Source organism: Harpegnathos saltator, unplaced genomic scaffold (genome assembly GCF_003227715.2).
Source record: "Harpegnathos saltator strain DR-91 unplaced genomic scaffold, Hsal_v8.6 scaffold139, whole genome shotgun sequence".
In the NCBI taxonomy this organism is placed as follows: Eukaryota; Metazoa; Arthropoda; class Insecta; order Hymenoptera; family Formicidae; genus Harpegnathos; species Harpegnathos saltator.
Window position 1 is genome coordinate 460,597 of NW_020229916.1, and position 17,206 is coordinate 477,802.

At 54.1% G+C, this 17,206-nt stretch overlaps 1 protein-coding gene across 1 annotated transcript in view; it reads left to right on the plus strand.

Moving 5' to 3' along the window:
- Positions 1–488: 488 nt before the first annotated feature.
- Positions 489–17,206, plus strand: part of dnc (phosphodiesterase dunce) — a 302,091-nt gene continuing 285,373 nt past the window's right edge. The window contains exon 1 of the mRNA XM_025308093.1: positions 489–1,393. The gene's annotated coding sequence lies outside the window, so the exon portion shown is untranslated. The remainder of the gene's footprint in view (positions 1,394–17,206) is intronic.

Below are 17,206 nucleotides of genomic sequence, written 5' to 3' on the forward strand. Positions count from 1 at the left end.
GCCGCTTGCGGGTTGGAGGCGGCGGGTCAGCCGCCCCCGTGACGGCTCGTGCGCCGTAGCCCGGGTCTCGGCAGCGCGCGCGGGTAGTTTCCGTGCCCCGCTGCTGGCTGGCTTCCACCTCGTCTTCGGTCGTCGTCGACGGCCGTCGGTTGGAGGCGGCAGCGCGCGCGCGTCAACGGAGGTGGCCGAAGTCGCGCGAGTAGCACGCGCTTCTCCACCGAGTACACGCGCGCTCCGGCTACGCTCGGGCTTCATTCATCGTCTGCGCGCACCGCGTGCGTGCGTGCATGCGTGCGTGTGCGTGCGTACGTGCGTGCGTGCGTGCGTGCGTGCGTGCGTGCGTGAGTCGCGACCGCAAATTCGCTCGCGCTCGCGCACCTTCCCGCCTCTCTCCGTTTCTCTGCCTTTATCTTCGTCCCTCTGTCTCTACCTCCACCTCCGTCGCTGTTCTCTTTTTCTCTCTCTCTCTCTCGCTTGCTCGCTCGCTCGCTCTCTGTCGTTCTCCTTCTCGTTCCTACGCGAGTCGCCGAAGTCAGTCGCGTTTCGTACCGGCTGGTGTGCGCGTCGTATCGCGCTCTCGGGAGGGCCCCATAAGCGACGAGCGCTCTCGACGAGCTGCGCGAGTGTCGCGGAAGCGCGCGAGCGCCGACGAACGACGCCGTGCGCGTTCGAAGAGGCGCGTCCTGGCCCGAGGACTCCGGACGACGCGCGAGTGCATCGTCCGGGGACGAGCATCTCCGCGAGCTGGTCGCGTCGCGCGATGCGCGCCCCTGATCGCGTCGCCGCGGCGCGTCGGTATCCCGAACGGTGCGCTCACCGTCATCATCGTCGTCGTCGCCGCCGTCGTCGAGAGCTCGTGGCCGCGCTCTCGTGGCCGCCGCTCGCGCGCGAGGTGCGCCTCGTCGTCGTCGTCGTCGTCGTCCGCCGTCGAGATCCGCCGCCCGGACGACGCTCTCGACCTTCGCTCCACCTCTCTCGCCGTCCTCCGGTGCCCCTCGCCCGCCGATTGCCGAGGCGATAAGCGCACAGGCGTGTAATCAGCGCGCGACGAGGAGGACTCCTCGGCTCTCGTAATCGAGGACACACCAGCGCTGCTCTCGTACGCGGCTCCGCGCTTCTTCGCCTCGAGACTACTACCGCGAGCTTCGCCGCTCGCGAGTGTCGTTCCTCGCGCCGTCGTCGTCGTCGTCGTCGTCGTCGTCGTCGTCGTCGTCGTCCGTCGTCGTCGTCGTCGTCGTCGTCGTCGCACGCGCGCGAGTAGTCCGCCGCTTCAGCACGCCCGTCACGCGAGTGCCCCGCAGCGTCGTCTCGTGTTTCATACGAGCCTCCGCCACCGCGCCAGTGGTACCCCCCGCGCCTCCTGGAGCGCGTTCTCCAGGGGAGCGAGCGAACGGTAAGTGCCGCCCGCGAAAGTGCGCCCCGTGGATCTTCGCCAACTGTGAGTTCGCGTGCTCTTGTCCTCTGTGCTTTTTCGTTCCTTCTTCTTTTCTCTCTCTCTCTCTCTCTCTCTCTCTCTCTCTATATATATATATATATATATATATTCGTCTATCTGGAGTATCGCCGGTGCGATTAGCCATTCAAACGTGCGCGAGTGCCCCGAGTGGAGTCGTCGACGTCGAGTACGTCGTTTCCGCCGGAGGCTCAACCCGGCGGCGGAATAACCAAATGATCGTTTGGACGTCGCAAAGCGAAACCCGCGCGCGGTCAATCGACGTTCCCCGATACGGGAGAGAGAGAGAGAGAGAGAGAGAGACACGTACGCGTGTAAATACGCACACATGTGCATAGGTAGGCGAGCGAAGGAGGGAGGGAGGGGCGATGATCCGGTGATGATTTAAATGTCCGGATGCGCGTGAGGGGAGAGAATCGGGGCGCGCATCGATCGCCCGCTCACGATCTTGATGAAGTGGCCGCGGGGTCCTCGGGAGAGTAAGTTCCCCGACGAGGGCGCGTCGGGACGGGCCAGAGTGCCGCGTGAGTTCATGATCGGCCGCTGAATCCGCTGGAGTCAGTCGTTTTCCGATAGACCCGGGGACTTCCGGGTGTTCCAAGCGCGGTGACGTCGGTGGTCGCAGAAGATCCGCGAAAGCAATCGACTGCGATCGAACGCCCCCCTCCCCCTCGGCGGCGCGCTCTTCTCCCTTTGTAGCGCGAAGTGCGCGGCGCGACTCCTCGGGACACGCGACGTCTCTTTGTTTCCTTACCTGTGCCACGGCTGCCGAGGAGCAGGCGGCAGTGGGAGGGAGGGGGGGGGGACTCATCGATCAACGTCAACGCCGTCGCGGGCTGCATTTTCGGTGGGACGGCGAAGGCACGACCGAGTTCGCCGTCGCTCGCGCGGGCAAAAAGCGACCAGGTCGCGCGCGCGCGCGCGCTTCTGGAGCGGGACCGAGCGGTGGCTCGGCTCCGCATTAACTCCTCCCTCGCTGCCGGCGACTCCGCGGAAGGTCTCCGTCGGCTGAGTTTCCGCTCGTTCCCTCTGGACAGCCGCGAGACGGAGAGAGAGAGAGAGAGAGAGAGAGAGAGAGAGAGTAGCCGGAAGCGCGGGATCGATTCCGCGACGATCAAAGGACGATCCCCCGCGGCATTCTCGCTGCGATGGAGGTGCGAAGCTCCTTCGTCCTTCAGCGCGCCGCGACGAAGACGGCCAGGGCGATCCGTAGCTTCGCAAAGGCGCTTCCGCTCTTGCTTCTTACAAACAAACCGTCCGATTGACAGGAAGGATCGCTCTCTCGTAATCGCCGCGTACTCTCCGCTCAACCAGCAATTGCCCCGCCGAAGAGAAAGGTAGAGAGGAGCGAGGGAGAGGAGGGAGGAGGGGGGGGGCGGTTGAAAGAGGGACGAGCGAGGAGCGCAATTAGAGGCGTTGGGGTGAGGGGAAAATTTTTAACGAGCCGTCGTTGCGGCTCTGTCCGCAGCGATTATCCGCGACGTGACGGGAGAATCCGGCAGGGCGGCGGATTTTATAAAGCCGTATCATTCGCGCGGATAAACGCGATCCGCCGCACACAGCGGCGCCGGCCGCTGTACGAGCTGTACGTGTGGCCATTTCTCTTCGTCCGGGTGACAAACTGTCTGTTTCTACTTGCCGGGCGCAACACGCTCGCGATGATCGCGCGTTAGCGCTCTCGCTCGCGAGAGCTCTCCGGGAAGGGGCAATGTCTCCTGCGTCGCGAACGAAACAAATATTTGCGTCGTCGTCGTCATAGTCGTCGTTTTTGTCGTCGCGGCGAGATCCTTTGACGCGCGCAGCGGAAATCCCTTCGGCGCTCGGGGGATCGGCGACACGTCGTCGTTGCTTCGCGGCCGAGAGCGACGGCTCGTTGCCTCTCGAGTCGTCGAATCGTCGGCAGCGAGCTAAAAGGCATTCGTATCGTTATAATTCGCTCGCAAACACCTCCGATCGTCAACGTCGAGGATCGAACGAAGACACTCTGCGCGCGCGCGCTCATAGGAGGCTCTAAGGAGGCGCCTATTATCGGCGAACGTGCGGCGCGGAACTCGGCCAGCATGTGCGAAACTTGGCCCACGCATTGTGCGACGCGCGAGGCTGCGATCATTAACAACTTCGAGCGCCGGCGACCCGACGTGACTTCTAATTTCGACGCTGCTCGCCCCGTAGCTTCCTCGCCGAGAACCCGCGGCGTTTCCGCGGAAACGAGCCACGGTGGGTGAGAAAAGTGTCGTCGTCGTCGTCGTCGTCGTCGTCTGGAAAGCGATAGAAGTTGCTTCATCTCTCCCTCTTTCTCTCTGCTTCTTTATCTTAGCGATAGAAGTTGCTTCATCTCTCCCTCTTTCTCTCTGCTTCTTTATCTTTCTATCTTCTCTCTCTCTCTCTCTCTCTCTCTCTCTCTCATTTTTTCCGTTTCTGGTGAATATATAGAGAGGGATACACCTCACCGATTTTTTTCACTTTGAAATATGTTATAAAAGATGAAATTCCGAGTGGCTTTTCCTAATACAATTACATGGGGTCGTTTATAGTTCGTGAGATATCTGACTTTAAAGTTTTGTAATTGTACGTTGAAGTATATTTGAAGTGGACAAGTAGTTTTCATTCACTTTAAATATAGGAAATAGTACATATAAGCGGGGGAGGGCCACCCCCACCCCAAGCAAATCCTAACCTAACCTAACCTAACTTATTGCATCTTTATATATTTTTGGACATTGTTGAAAAAAAGTTCTCTTAAGATCTGTCTGTCACCTAGCTCAACTTACTTTTTTACAATATCTGCATATAATTAGGTGTTGTGGCTTTTAAGGAGATCTTTTCAGCATCGTCCAACAATATATAAAGATGCAATAAGTTAGGTTAGGTTAGGATTTGTTTGGGGCCGGGTGGAGCCCCTCTCCTGCTTATATGTACTGTTTCCTATATTTCTATGTATACACACGTACGTTTGGATTAACTGTTTGGATTGTACTGTAAATAACGTCAGCTTATGATATCTGGGAATTTAACATCAAAATTCCAAAACTTCAAAGTCAAATGTCTCCGAAACTATAAGCGACCCCCATATAGTTGTATTATATCAGGAAAAGTCGCTCAGAATTTCATCCTTTATAACATATTTCAAAATGAAAAAAACCCGGTTAGGTGTACTCCTTTCTATATATTTACTCCGTTTTTTTCTCTCTCTCTCTCTCTCTCTCTCTCTCTCTCTCTCTCTCTCTCTCTTCTGGTCTCTCGTCCCGCCGCTCTTTCGTTGAATTCCCGCGAAATCCGTGCAGTTTAGCGTGCCTCGGTTGCGTACGAGTCGCTCGCAGCTGGAAGCTTCTCGTCCAGGGGATGAAGAAGGGGGTTAAATAGAGGTGTCAGCAGCAGGCAAGGTCGCGCGCGGTGACGACTCGCGGAGAAGTTTGTGCGCGCGACCTCCCCCCGAGTCACCCCCCCGCGGAGAGTATCGGCCGATGCATCTCGCTCTCGCGACACTCGGCTGCGCCGAGGTAAAGGTCGCGTGTCCGGCGGTTATGATTAGCCGTCGTGACACGACGAGGCCGCCATCATGCCGAGTCCTGTCGTTGTCACGGGCGCGTTGCGCGAAATCGACGGCACGGAAAAGCAGCCCCCGAGCCAAGGGCCGCCCGGCGACCCTTCCGCCGCGTTACGACCGACAACGTCGGCCGTTTTCGCGCGGAGAAGCCGGTCTGCCCTCGCGAGCTCACCGCGGAGGGGAAACCACCCGGGGCCGTTCGTAATAAATAGCGTGCACATTTCGCTCTCAAAGCAATTTTTTCGTCGGCGGACAGCTCCCTCTCGCTCTGCTCTTTTTCTTTTTCTTTCTCTTTTTCTTTTTTTTCTCAAATTCTCTCCCCGCGCGCATGCGCGCCTGCTGAATTAAAAGCGTTCGAACGCTTTGTTTCGCGGAGGGAAAGAAGAGTTGGGGGGGGGAGTCGAACAGGTAGATGTCGGGTAATTACCGTTTCCCCGCCCCGGCCATTCACGGGCATTAATGTAATGCAAATGTTCCAAGCTGGTTTAGTTATGAAAGTGGCTAATGCGGGGAGGGCGACGGGATATTTAAAGTGCCTGCGTCCAGCGTGCAAGGCGAACCTTTGGGTTAATGCACCTTCATTTGCGGACTAAACAGAACGAATGTCCCGTGAAACACGCGCTTTTTACCGTGGAGCCTGACGGTAATTTAATTTGCTATTAACCTGCGCGTACACACGAAACACGATTCAACGCGGGCGGGAGGGGGCAAAAGGGAGAGGACGCGATAGGGGCGGAGAGAGGGAGAGCGGAGGGAAAAACGAGGGACAGGTGGAAGAGCAGAGTTGGTCGAATATTCCCGACTGATCCGCGCGATCGGCAAACTTCGTGTAATTGGATCATTCGCTCGCTTTTGACGCACAAAACGCCCGTTACGTAATCGCATTTGACGAAATATTAATCCTCTTTCCTCTCTCTCTCTCTCTCTCTCTCTCTCTCTCTCTCTCTCTATGCCCCGCGAGAAAAAAGATTGCCCGAGAGAAAAAGACTGCGCGGACAATTCGCGTCGCACGTGGAGCTCGCCGTGGGACCGCCGTCGAGAAGTCACTCGACGGAGTCTACATTTTTCTCGCGGCACGGACATACCCAGAGAGAGAGAGAGAGAGAGAGAGAGAGAGAGAGAGAGAGAGCCAGAGATTTACGCGCGTCGGTGACGACGCGCAGGCCAACGACGATTATCGTCAGTGAGGCCGCGTCGTTCCGACACGCAGTTCCGTTTCGACATCGAGTCGGAATCGGCCGGAAATCCTGCTTCGATAACACGTCGTTCCTCGAGCCTCCGTGCGAAAGACCGGCGCACAACAGGCTGGTTCTCGTCACGTCTTCGTCGTCGTTGTCGTCGTCGTCGTGGACCGGATTGTTCAGTCGCGCGCTCCGACCGACCGTTTCTTCGCAGATCGCCACGCGTCGTCTTCGGCAGTGTCGTAACAGATCCACCCGAGATCATCTCTGTTATTACGCTTTTTTTTCAGCGCGTCGTTACGTCGCCTCGTCGTGGAATTTATTACGAATGAGATCGCGAGATCTCGCAGCCGCCGCGCCGCGAGCGAAAATCGGAAATTATTAATTTTTCCGCACGTTCGCGCCGCCGCGCCGGCAGAAGGAGAGGGGCAGGGAATCTTTCCTCTCGCGAGAGATTTGTCCCCTTCTCCCCCCCCCCTTTCTCGTTCATTCGTCCCAGTCGAAGAAGACACGCTGGGAGGATGACAAGGATTTTCCACGCGAAGCGCGATCGAAAGGCGCGAATCGGCCGCGTCGGCGAGTCGCGAGCGATCACGAGGAAGAAACGGAAGAGCGTCCTCGTCCTGTCGATGATGTCCTCGCATGATCGATCTATCGGAACGTTGAAATATTCATCATTTCTCGAGGGAACTCTACGCCGAGAGATGATTGTGCACGCACGATTACGCGAGTAACAGCCGCGCGTTCGTTCGCGATCCTTGTTTACCTTGATAAAAATTATCCTGCGTTCGCATATCGCGCGTCTGCAGCTGCTGACTTTTTTTCTCTCCGTCACGGAGAGGTAAAGTATCTCCCTCTCCCTCTCTTTTCCTCTCTCTCTCTCTCTCTCGTGCGCGCGCGCGCTTTTTCCGGCTCCGTCCGCCTGCGACGTCCGTTGAAATTGCCGCAAAAACAGCGAAACGGCGCGGCGGCGGAAAAGGTGCTCGCTAAATTACCGGCTTGTGCCGCGAATGCTTCACGGCGATGATATATTTTCACGAGCGATCTCACTTAATCACCGCGACGCGGAGCGATCAGTGTCTCGATAATGAAGCATAATCGCCGCGCCCCGGGATTGCCCGCAATTGTTGAGAGCGCGATACGTTTGTAACGCCTCCCCGTCCTCCTCCTCTTCTTCTTCTTCACCTTCGTCGTCTTCGCGCCGCGCCGTAAAAATAAATATTAACACACCCGGAGGAGCGCAGCGCGCGCGAAATTCGAGGTTCCGATTCCGACGGCGCGGCGACAACGTCGGCGCGTCAACTGAATTAACAGCGATTCGCGATGGAACGAGCGTGTAAACGAGGCGCATCACGACGATGACGCTGTTCCTCCTGACACGAGCCTCCTCACGCCGAGCTCTCTTCGTGCGACTAGCTTCGACTAGCGACAGGTCGCCCCCCCCTCTCCCCCTCCCACCAATCTTCTTTCCCGGCCGCGGATGGACGACTCGTTTCTCGCCCTAGCGACTATTATTCCTGGCCGAACGGGTAATCAAAACATGGTAATTCGGCGCGTTCATCATCGGACCCAACCGCGCGTCGAATTTTCGACGTGGGGGGGGGGGAGGCGGAGGCGGGTCGCGCGCGGTGCAACATGAAAATTCTAAATTGATAGCCGAGCGAGCGAGCGGCGAGTGGCCGGCGCAACGGGAAATCACTCGCGGTTCTCTCTCTCTCTCTCTCTTCCTCTCCCTCTCTCCAAACAAACGCAACGTGCGGACGACAAGATAGCGTAACGGGATAAAACGCGTAACGGCTTCCGTGTACGCGCTTTTCAGTACACTCTGTGCCCCCCGAATTACCGTTTCCATCACGAAAGCAAATGCTATCGACCGAGTTTTACGTCGGAAACGCGCAGTGGTGAGCTCTCTCCCCTCGCCCTCTCTTTCTTTCTCTCTTTATCTATCTATCTATCTATCCATCCATCTATCCATTTCTCTGTCTATCTTTTCCCCGGACGATCGTTCGCTCACTCGCACGTTGCACTTTCCCTCCCCTCGAGCGATACGAGCTATTATCTTTTGCTCTCAAGGTATCGGCTTATGCGTCTATTCCACGTGAGCACTTCGATCCTCAATCCAAGCGAGCGGAGAAGAGACAGAGAGAGAGAGAGAGAGAGAGAGAGAGAGAGAGAAAAGAGAAGGTACATGATCGATCGAGCCTCGTAGGACGAGAATGTAAAGGCGCGGTTAACACGTCGCCGGCACGCGGTGCAGCGCATAATCGTCCCGTCGTGCGGAAAAATTGGGGCGAGAGGCGTCACGTGGCCCTGTAACCCTTCTTCCTCCTCGTCTTCTTTTTGCTCTCCCCGCCGGACTCTTCTTCCTTTTTGTTATTGCGTATAGGTCGCCACGCATTACTCTCCGGCGAGAGAAGTTCGATATTGACGAGACTGGCAGACCCGACGAAGGGAGACCCTTCGCGCGGCCGTGCGTAAGCCGTGAGAAAGTGAGAGTAGAGCAGAGAGAGAGAGAGAGAGAGAGAGAGGCAGAGAAAGAGAGTGAGGGGGAAGGGGAAGAAAAGGAAAGCTCGATCATAATTTGGACGGATTTTTTATCGCCCGACAGCTCTCGTTACTCGTTAATTACCGCACACTCGCGATACACGTGAATATATATATCGGCGGTTTCACCTCGCGCCCGAGCACGCTTTCATAATCGCGCTCGCGTCGTTTCACAATTTGCTCACCCGCCGCAAGTTCGGCGCGCGGGGAGGCCGTCCTCGTTGCCCTCGGGCCGGCTTTTACACGCACTTCTCGATCGCGTCGCGTCGCGTCGAGCAGCGTCGAGCAGCGCGCGCGCGCGCGGCGGGAGAGAACGAGCTCTTTCTCTCGGGTCCAGCTCTCCCGAGAGCAGATTAAAGATACTCGTTACTCTCTCGCGGCGCTCTCTCGGTACTTTTCCGCCCGCGCCCCCGCGAGATAACCCGTCCAGAACTCGTTTCGCATTCGGCGCAATCCTTGGCGGAACATCGACTGAGTCCGTTGCATTATGCATTCCGCGCCGTATCGTCGATCGTGCGCCGCGGTTGATGGCCCTCTCGCGAGACCGCCGTTTCTCTCCTTCGAAACGAGGGGGAGAGGCAGAGACAGAGAGAGAGAGAGAGGAAGAGAGAGAGGGGAAGGGAGAAGGAAGACGAGGGAGACAAGGTATCTCCACAACGGCATCAATCAACGTCTCCGAAATTTTGAGAAACGTGACACATACACCCCCCCCCATATACACACATTCTCTCTCTCTCTCTCTCTCTCTCTCTCTCTCTCTCTCTCTCTCTCGTTCGCTTGGATGGCTGGAGCCGCGAGGATCGATTCGACGGATGCGCCGTCCGCTTCGTTAGCCTCCGGTCGATCGCACCTCGAGACGTCGCGGTATCGGGAGGCCGTTATTACCTCGTCGATTCCCCACGCTTGTTACGAAAGTGGAATTCGGCGACAGATGGGGCCGAGTACAACTCGGACTGCAGGGTTACGAGAGCGGTCGTTAGGCAGCGGCGACGGGTACAAAGCTCGCGGCAAATTGGTTCCGAAGGGCACACGGGGGGGGGGACACCCGGCGATTAGGAACACGAGGGTCCTTCGGCCGAACTGCGCGGATGCGCTAAGGGACGCGATTCCTCCCCCGGCGTTGCGAGGCCATCCCCGTACGCCCGGCCTGCGAGAGGAGACCTCCTCCGGTGGTTTCCGAGGATTTGCGAGGCTCATCGGGCCGCGTCGACCTCTCCGCCGGCCGGCGGAGCTCTCCGTCAGCCGGAAAGTAGGCTTGTGCGAAACGGCGTTCTGTGTCGGCTTCTGAGCTCGGAATCGGGTAATCCTTATGTCCCGAAACGCGAGCGTCCTGGAGAACGCGGAGCTCGTGTAACTGTTTGAGTAACGGCGAGAGACGGCGCGGCGCTCGCTTTGCTTGTTCACTTTGACGTGCGATATCGGACAACAGCTGATTCTGACGGGGGATTCAGTCGGGGAATAGCTGACTTTCGCTTGTCGAAACTCATGGTCTTGTGTATTGTACACAGACTGCACCGACTGCTTCCTCCGCGAGAACTCAGGGCGAGCATTCAGGGGGGATGGCCCTTCAGATACATGTGATCTTGTCCAGTTTGGTTCTTGTTGGAGAAGGCTAGACGAAGATGGCGAGAACGGCGATTGTCTTTGAGTCTCTTCCTCTCTCTCTCGTGAGAAGTCTGCGCGTTGTATACAAGTCTGTAGTCTAGCTGTGGGAAATGGAGGGTTTCAAGGAAACAGTCAAGAGAAGGCAGGCAGGAGTCTCGACGCGGCAAGCTCTGGGCTTTCTCATTATTTTATTCTGTAAATGCAGATATTTAATTTTTCAACATGGAATGTTGAATGGAATACCCCCATTTTCTATTATATCATCTTTTTCTACCAATTAATTTTAACAACTTTTGTTATTATTATTATATTGTTATTATTATTTATTATTATTGTTTATTATTTATTCACGGGTACCAGACCCATTTAATGTACAAAGCTGAAATACGATATTGATTTGTGTGTGAGACGTCGAGAAAAATTCGAAATGTATGAAATTAATAATACAAATATGAAATTACGGTAGGGGAAAAGAGATTACAGTAATTAAATTATATTAAATTAAGCGGACAGATATGCAAAGAGCATGGCATTATATAAGCCATCCAATGCCGATACGGCAGAGCGTTTTTGGACATTCTTTTAGACACGGACTTTTGTCTGAAATATTTCTTTATCTGCATAATATTCCCTGAGATATTTGTGAAGAAGACTTTCTTCAATATTTAATTTACGATACAATTATTTGTCGGGAGGAAAAACGGTACTAGACTTCTTTACTCTATTTGATCTCAAGAATATGCTGTTACAGTACTTACAATAGTACCCTAATTTTGGTCAACTTGATGACCTTTGGAAACTTTAAAATCATCACTAACAGCACAGATTTTTAGATTAAATAGAGTAAAAAAAGTCTACCGCCACTTTGTCGTCCGACAAATAGTTGCCGAGACATCGTAAGTCAAAGCTTTGTTGAAAAAAAAGCTTCGTTGAAAACAAAGTTGAAAAAGCTACAGAGCTTTCTTTAAATATCTGAAAAAATATCGGGCGGATAAGAAAATGTTTCAAACGAAAGTTGTTCAAATTAACTGGTACAAGAAGATGATATAATAAGAGAAACGAGGGCTTCTCCATGTAAAAAATTCAAGGTGACCTTCCCGTAATTTTGATGACGCTGTTTAAGGTCGTACTCGTATATAGCCATGTGATGCGTCACTTAAAACCCTACCACTTCTGAACTTAACATTTTTTTTATCTTGCGTATTTTCAAAGTTATTAGGGTCCGACCCTTTTTCCCTATCCTGCATATCAGGAGCATCTCGGGATATTATCGTAGTGACCTTTAGGCACAAATATTGAGACTTTTGACCTGAAATATATATATGTACATGTTGAATATATATATATATATATATTCTCCGCGTTGGAAGTTTAGATACTCGTGTGCAAAGACCGAAGCAAGACTGTCCAGAGTTGCGCACGTCCCTCGGTGCCGAGGAACTCGCAGCTCGCGTGAACCGAGTCGCATCGGCCTCAGAAACCGGGTCCAGGAGCGAGCCCTAGCGGGAGGGCTTTTCTCCGCGCTGACTCGAGACGGAACTCGGAGCTCTTTCTCGTTTCTTCCTGCTCTAATGCATCTCCGAGGCTCGTCTCAATTACGGCGCGCGACTCTCCTCTCCTGCCTCTCGCTCGTCTCGGCCGGGCATTGCTAAAACCGGAGTTACTTATCGCATCAGCCGGTTTCCTCCTCCGTTTCCTCCGCCCGCGTCGGCGCCAAGTCACCGGCAGAATAATCGGAAATTGGACGGTTCCAGGCGCCGGTTAATTAGAGCACTCGTCCTCGGCTGCTCGGGAGCGCCCGTGACGTCACGTAAATCCCTGCTCTCCAAGGGCTTAATTAACAAACGCAATCTGCCGCGATCGGTGCGGACCGATTCGCTGCGTCGGCGATTGGCAAGGAGGCGAATTCGCCGGAAGCGCGTATAACCGTACTAGCGGCTCTCCTTTCTCCCCTTTCCTTCGTGCGACCGGGAATCCATATCGCCGCGCGTGCGCGCGCGCGAGTGCCGGATAATCAGCGCATTAGCTTGAAGTATTCTCGTGCGGGTATTAGGAGTTAGGTATCTCTTCTCGATTCTATTCGCTCGTCCATAGTCGAGCCGAATCGACCGCTCTCAGCGACGGTCCTCTCTCTCTCTCTCTCTCTCTCTCTCTCTCCCTCCCTCCCTCTGGCGACCGTCGGCTTTGAGGGATTTTTAGCGCGACACTTGAAGGCTCTCAAGCGCAGCAGACCTGCTGGAGCCTGAGGAGCTCACCGAGACGGAGAAAGGTTTCCCCGCAAGTTGGTCAACAAAAGTCGATACGGCGGATAGACTCGCGCGGCACGTCCAAGTGGCCTCGATCGCGCATCGCTTGTGCACATCGGACGGACGGATTTGTTTCTCGTCGATTGCTCGGCCGAGCTAATTAGAATTCCACGAATTCCTCAGTCACGGGCGGAATGCGCGAGAAACACGTTCGTGGCGAGTCGCGCCGTTGTGTGTATAATTATCGTATTGTATTCGCGCGCTCACACGATAGAGCTGTCGGCCGCTTAACGACGCGAGCGAACCATCGCGCGTGCTTGTGCGATCTTTTTATCGCAGCTCCCTCTCTCTTTTTCTCTCTCGCTGCACGCCTCTTTCTCGTCTCGTTAACGAGATAGCGCGCGAGCGCGAAAGAATCCGCCTTCGGAATCCGCGAGCGCGAGAGAATCGTATCGTCGTAACGAAGCCTCCTTGGCTGCCATAAATAACAATTATCCTCCTATTGACTTTGCCACGCATTATCGATTACCCGCCTCGTCAGATCGTTTCTCTCGTTTCTTTTTGCGCGCTAATTATCGCGCTGAGACACGGCGCGCCGTGGAGCGGACAATACCGACGTTCCGTCGTCGTGCACATTGCACGCTCTCTCGTCACGTGGTCGTCACGAAGGTCGTTCTTCGCGACTTTTTCTCTTGTCCAACGGGAGAATTTGTCTCCTAACGGGCAGGACTTCCCCGTTGGGCAAGACGGATGCCTTCGAAAAGTCGGGCGAGAAATTGCGCTCCATCTTTGTCCACCCGCCGCGATCGTGTCCGCTTCTGCTCGTTCGTATTGTTTCGGCCTTTGACCATTAAAGGGTGACGTTTTACCCCATTTGTTTCACTTTTGTAAAATGCTAAAATTATCTCCGCTGCAAACAATAACTTGTCTATTTTTCATCCAATATTATATATCAAGATAATAATAGGACGTTCAATTGCGTCTGTTTGACTCTTTATTTCTACAATAAAAAAATATATTAGGGGGCGAAATTTCCCCCGGGACAGCGTTAACGTGATTTTCCTTGACGGTTTTCCTTGACTTCCAAGGATTGTGAGTTCGAATATTTCAAGCTTCGTAAAATACGTATTGTCAAAGTCCAGATATTCGTACCTAAAGCTTGAAGGACTGTGGAAACGTAGTTCAGAGTTGCAGAGTAAACGGTAGCCACGCCGCCGATTCGGTCGAGATTCTCTTTAATTTCAAATCGCAATAAGTAAGGTACGTGCATTCCGGCTGGTGTTGGAACTTGCGGCTGAGACCGCGCCGCGAAGAACGCGATACAAAACGTGTTATCGATCGCGGCTCCTCCGTCAGACGTCGACACCTTCTTCTTCCGCTCGTGGGAAGCCGACATTCCGAGGGCGAGGTGTCGACGGAATGAATAGATGAACGCCGCTTCGATCACGCTGAGTGGCGCTTCCATGGCGGCGATTAGAGCCGTTGTTGACACAGACTTATGTCAAAGAGACTGACCTATCAAAGGGGTGCTTTACCGGCTGCGCGGCATTCACCTGTCGAAGGGGCCGGGCCGCGCGCTTTAGGGAAAGAGTGTCCCTCGTGAAATGCGTCAGACTTGGCCGAGAGAGGCTGGTAATTATATGCGCGCGAACGGCACCTTTTTCGCTGCGGCGGAGGGTCGCCGCTTTTGTCGATTTTCTTACGCCCGCAACGTCGTGTCCTACTCTGTTGCGTGCGTTAATTTTTTTTCATTGGAGAGCCACGGGAGAATATTGCCGTTGTAAAAGTTGTTCTCTCTCTCTCTCCCTCTCTCTCTCTCTCTCTCTCTCTCTCTCTCTCTCGCTCTCGCGGGCGAGAGCATCGCGAGAGGATCGAGCGTGGGAGAAAAACGCCGGGCGCCCGAGCAGTGAGAGAAAGACTAAAGACAATCTGTGTGCCCTTCGCTTACCGTTTTTCCTCCTCTCTCAAAATTTATATCTCGAGTCGGAAAAAGAGAGAGAGAGAGAGTAAGAAAGGGGGAAGCAGAGAGAGAGAGAGAGAGAGATCGCGCATTTTAGATCAGGCTTACGAGCCGTCGACTGGCTGTCGCGCGGCTGTATGGAAGCACCTTTAAGTTTCGAGACAACATTGTTTCTTTTCTTCTACGCCGCTCTTTGCGCGTATGCGCGAATCTGCGAGAGAGGTTGATCGCGGGTCGCGGTGTCTCTCGCGTTCGCACGAGCTGCTGTTTCCTCTCGCGCTGGACGTCGTAAAATACGCGTGCCATCGCTCGTATCGAAAGCCGCGAAGTTTTGTGCCGTAGAAGCGAAGGCCGAGCGATTCGCGCGCGCACGCGAGCCGATTTCGTAATTGCTGTTTGCCTCCCTCCCGCCCCTCCCCCCCTCTCTTGCTCTCTCTCTCTCTCTCTCTCTCTCTCTCTCTCTCTCTCTCTCTCTCTCTGGTCTCTCGGCGCGTTCGTTTTGCGCGAGTCATCGTAATCGTTCGATCGCGCATTTAAACGCGACTCAGCCGCCGCGAGGAACTCCTCGCTCGCGACTGCCGGCGATTTTCCTCGGTGAATGAATCGATCCCGCCGTGTCGAGCGTCTCGCGATATTTCAGATCCGAGCGGCTGCAGAGCCGCTCTCCGGAATGGCGGGTTCGTCGCTCCGCCTGGATTGTCGTTCTCAGCTCATAAAAGCGATCCCCATCTCCGCGCTCGCTTCGAATTCCGGCTCGGGTCGTCGCGAGCCACGCTCTTCTTCGCGACGTCAAGGACGTCCTCGTGGTTGTCGTCTCCTTCCTCGACGAGCGATCCGCCGGCGGAACGAGCGCTGCGGACGCGCGAGTTTCTCTTCGTGAAATTCCCGCTCTTATCAGCCGCTAATCGGGGGCCGTCAATTATAACGGCACGTCGTTACGCGGAGCCACTTCGCGGATTTACCAGGCCGCGCGCGTCTTTCGCTCCGCGTCTCTTTTCTCTTAATCACACAGATCCCGGCAATTAGAGCGATCGACCAGCCGGTGGTCGTTCGGGACGAGCGCGGCTTCCGTCCAGCTATGATTGGCCGATGACTGCTCGGCCGCGTTGGCGAATATATTACGGGCGTTTCCTGCTGGTGCTCCGCGCAGGTCGCCCGCGCGCGCGCGCGAGCAACACGGTGTCTTTTTTGCAATTCAATAACGGTATTATCCGCCGGCTGCGTCTGTTCCGCGCGAGCGAGAGCGTGTCGGTCCCGCGCGAGATACCGATTAATAATTACCGCGTCATCCGCGTCGGCCGGCTTCCGAGGCCGCCGCGCGAGCTCTTCCTTCGTGTCGACGCGGACGACGGGTGTCGTCTCTGTCGTCGGCTTAGATACACGGAGAAAAGTCTCGGTTCGTGTAGGATAAGTGCGGGATGGATGGGCATAGGGAATAGAGACGGTCAATTGCTTTAATTTTGTTAGTATGTCGCTGATCGGTCAGTTGCGAGTTGTGGATGTGCCATGAGTAGGTGTGTGTGTGTGTGTGTGTGTGTGTCTCTTCTAGAGATGTGCGAATCAAGAATTTTTATGTCGAATCGAATCCATGAAATTTCACTCGAATTCGAATCGAATCGAATCATTAAAAAATGTAACGTGACTATTAATGACATGCAAATAATGATGGGAGAGCGACTTTAGTACGGAAGGGAATATTGATATTGTAATATCATCTTAAAGTAAAATATATATTTGAATAATTAAAGTGATTTATAATTAACTTATTAATTACAAGTTAAGTTAATTACAAGTTAAGAGTTCAAATATACAGGCCCAGATGGCCCGTTTTGTAGCTGATGCACGCGAACGATAATGTATTTGATTCCTATTCGAATTACTCGGATTCGAATCATATAAGAGACTCGGATTCGAATAGTTCGCACATCTCTGGTCTCTCTTCCTCAGCGAATCTCGCAAAACGATATGAAACTTTTTCCTTCGCCTTAATCCGTTCTACGTCCCCACGAACTCTGGTACTCCCCATTGTTCTGCGACATCCTGTATACATATTTATGCCATCTCAAACTCGCACGATCGCGGATCCTTCCCGCGGAGAAGGTAATTTTCTTCCACTCCTTCGCGGAGGATCACGCCAGAAGTAGAAGTAGCGGTAACTCGTAGAAGCTGATCTTCCGTGTCGACCCGAGTGCAAAGTTAATTTTATCTCAACGTCGCGTTTTATCTAATTACCAGCCGGAGTGCTTACGACTGAATTTTCAATCGCGGGTGTAACGAGCATTCGGCTGAATTAAAGCCCGTATAGAGTCCGAAACTCGAGAGTAGGACCCCGCCGCAGGAATCTTCCCGTCCTCGCGACCTCGAGAGTCTTCACCTGGTCCTTCGCGCGGTCGATCGTTTCTCTCCCTCGTCTGTCGCGATCGAGTCGCGTGCTGGCTTTCATGACACGAAACTCCGTTTCGAAATCGGTCTCGGAAACTTTGGTTTTACTTATCTTCCGTGGCAGAGCAAAATTCAGTAAAATGCACTGAAACCGCCCCAAAAAATGCGGATTTTTTCAATAATTTGTATACTTCAGTTTTTTTGGTCGCTGAAGCCGAATTTGAGGTCAAAATATAGAAATTCAAAATGGCGGATCGAATATGGCGACTAAAATGTTTAGAAATGCTT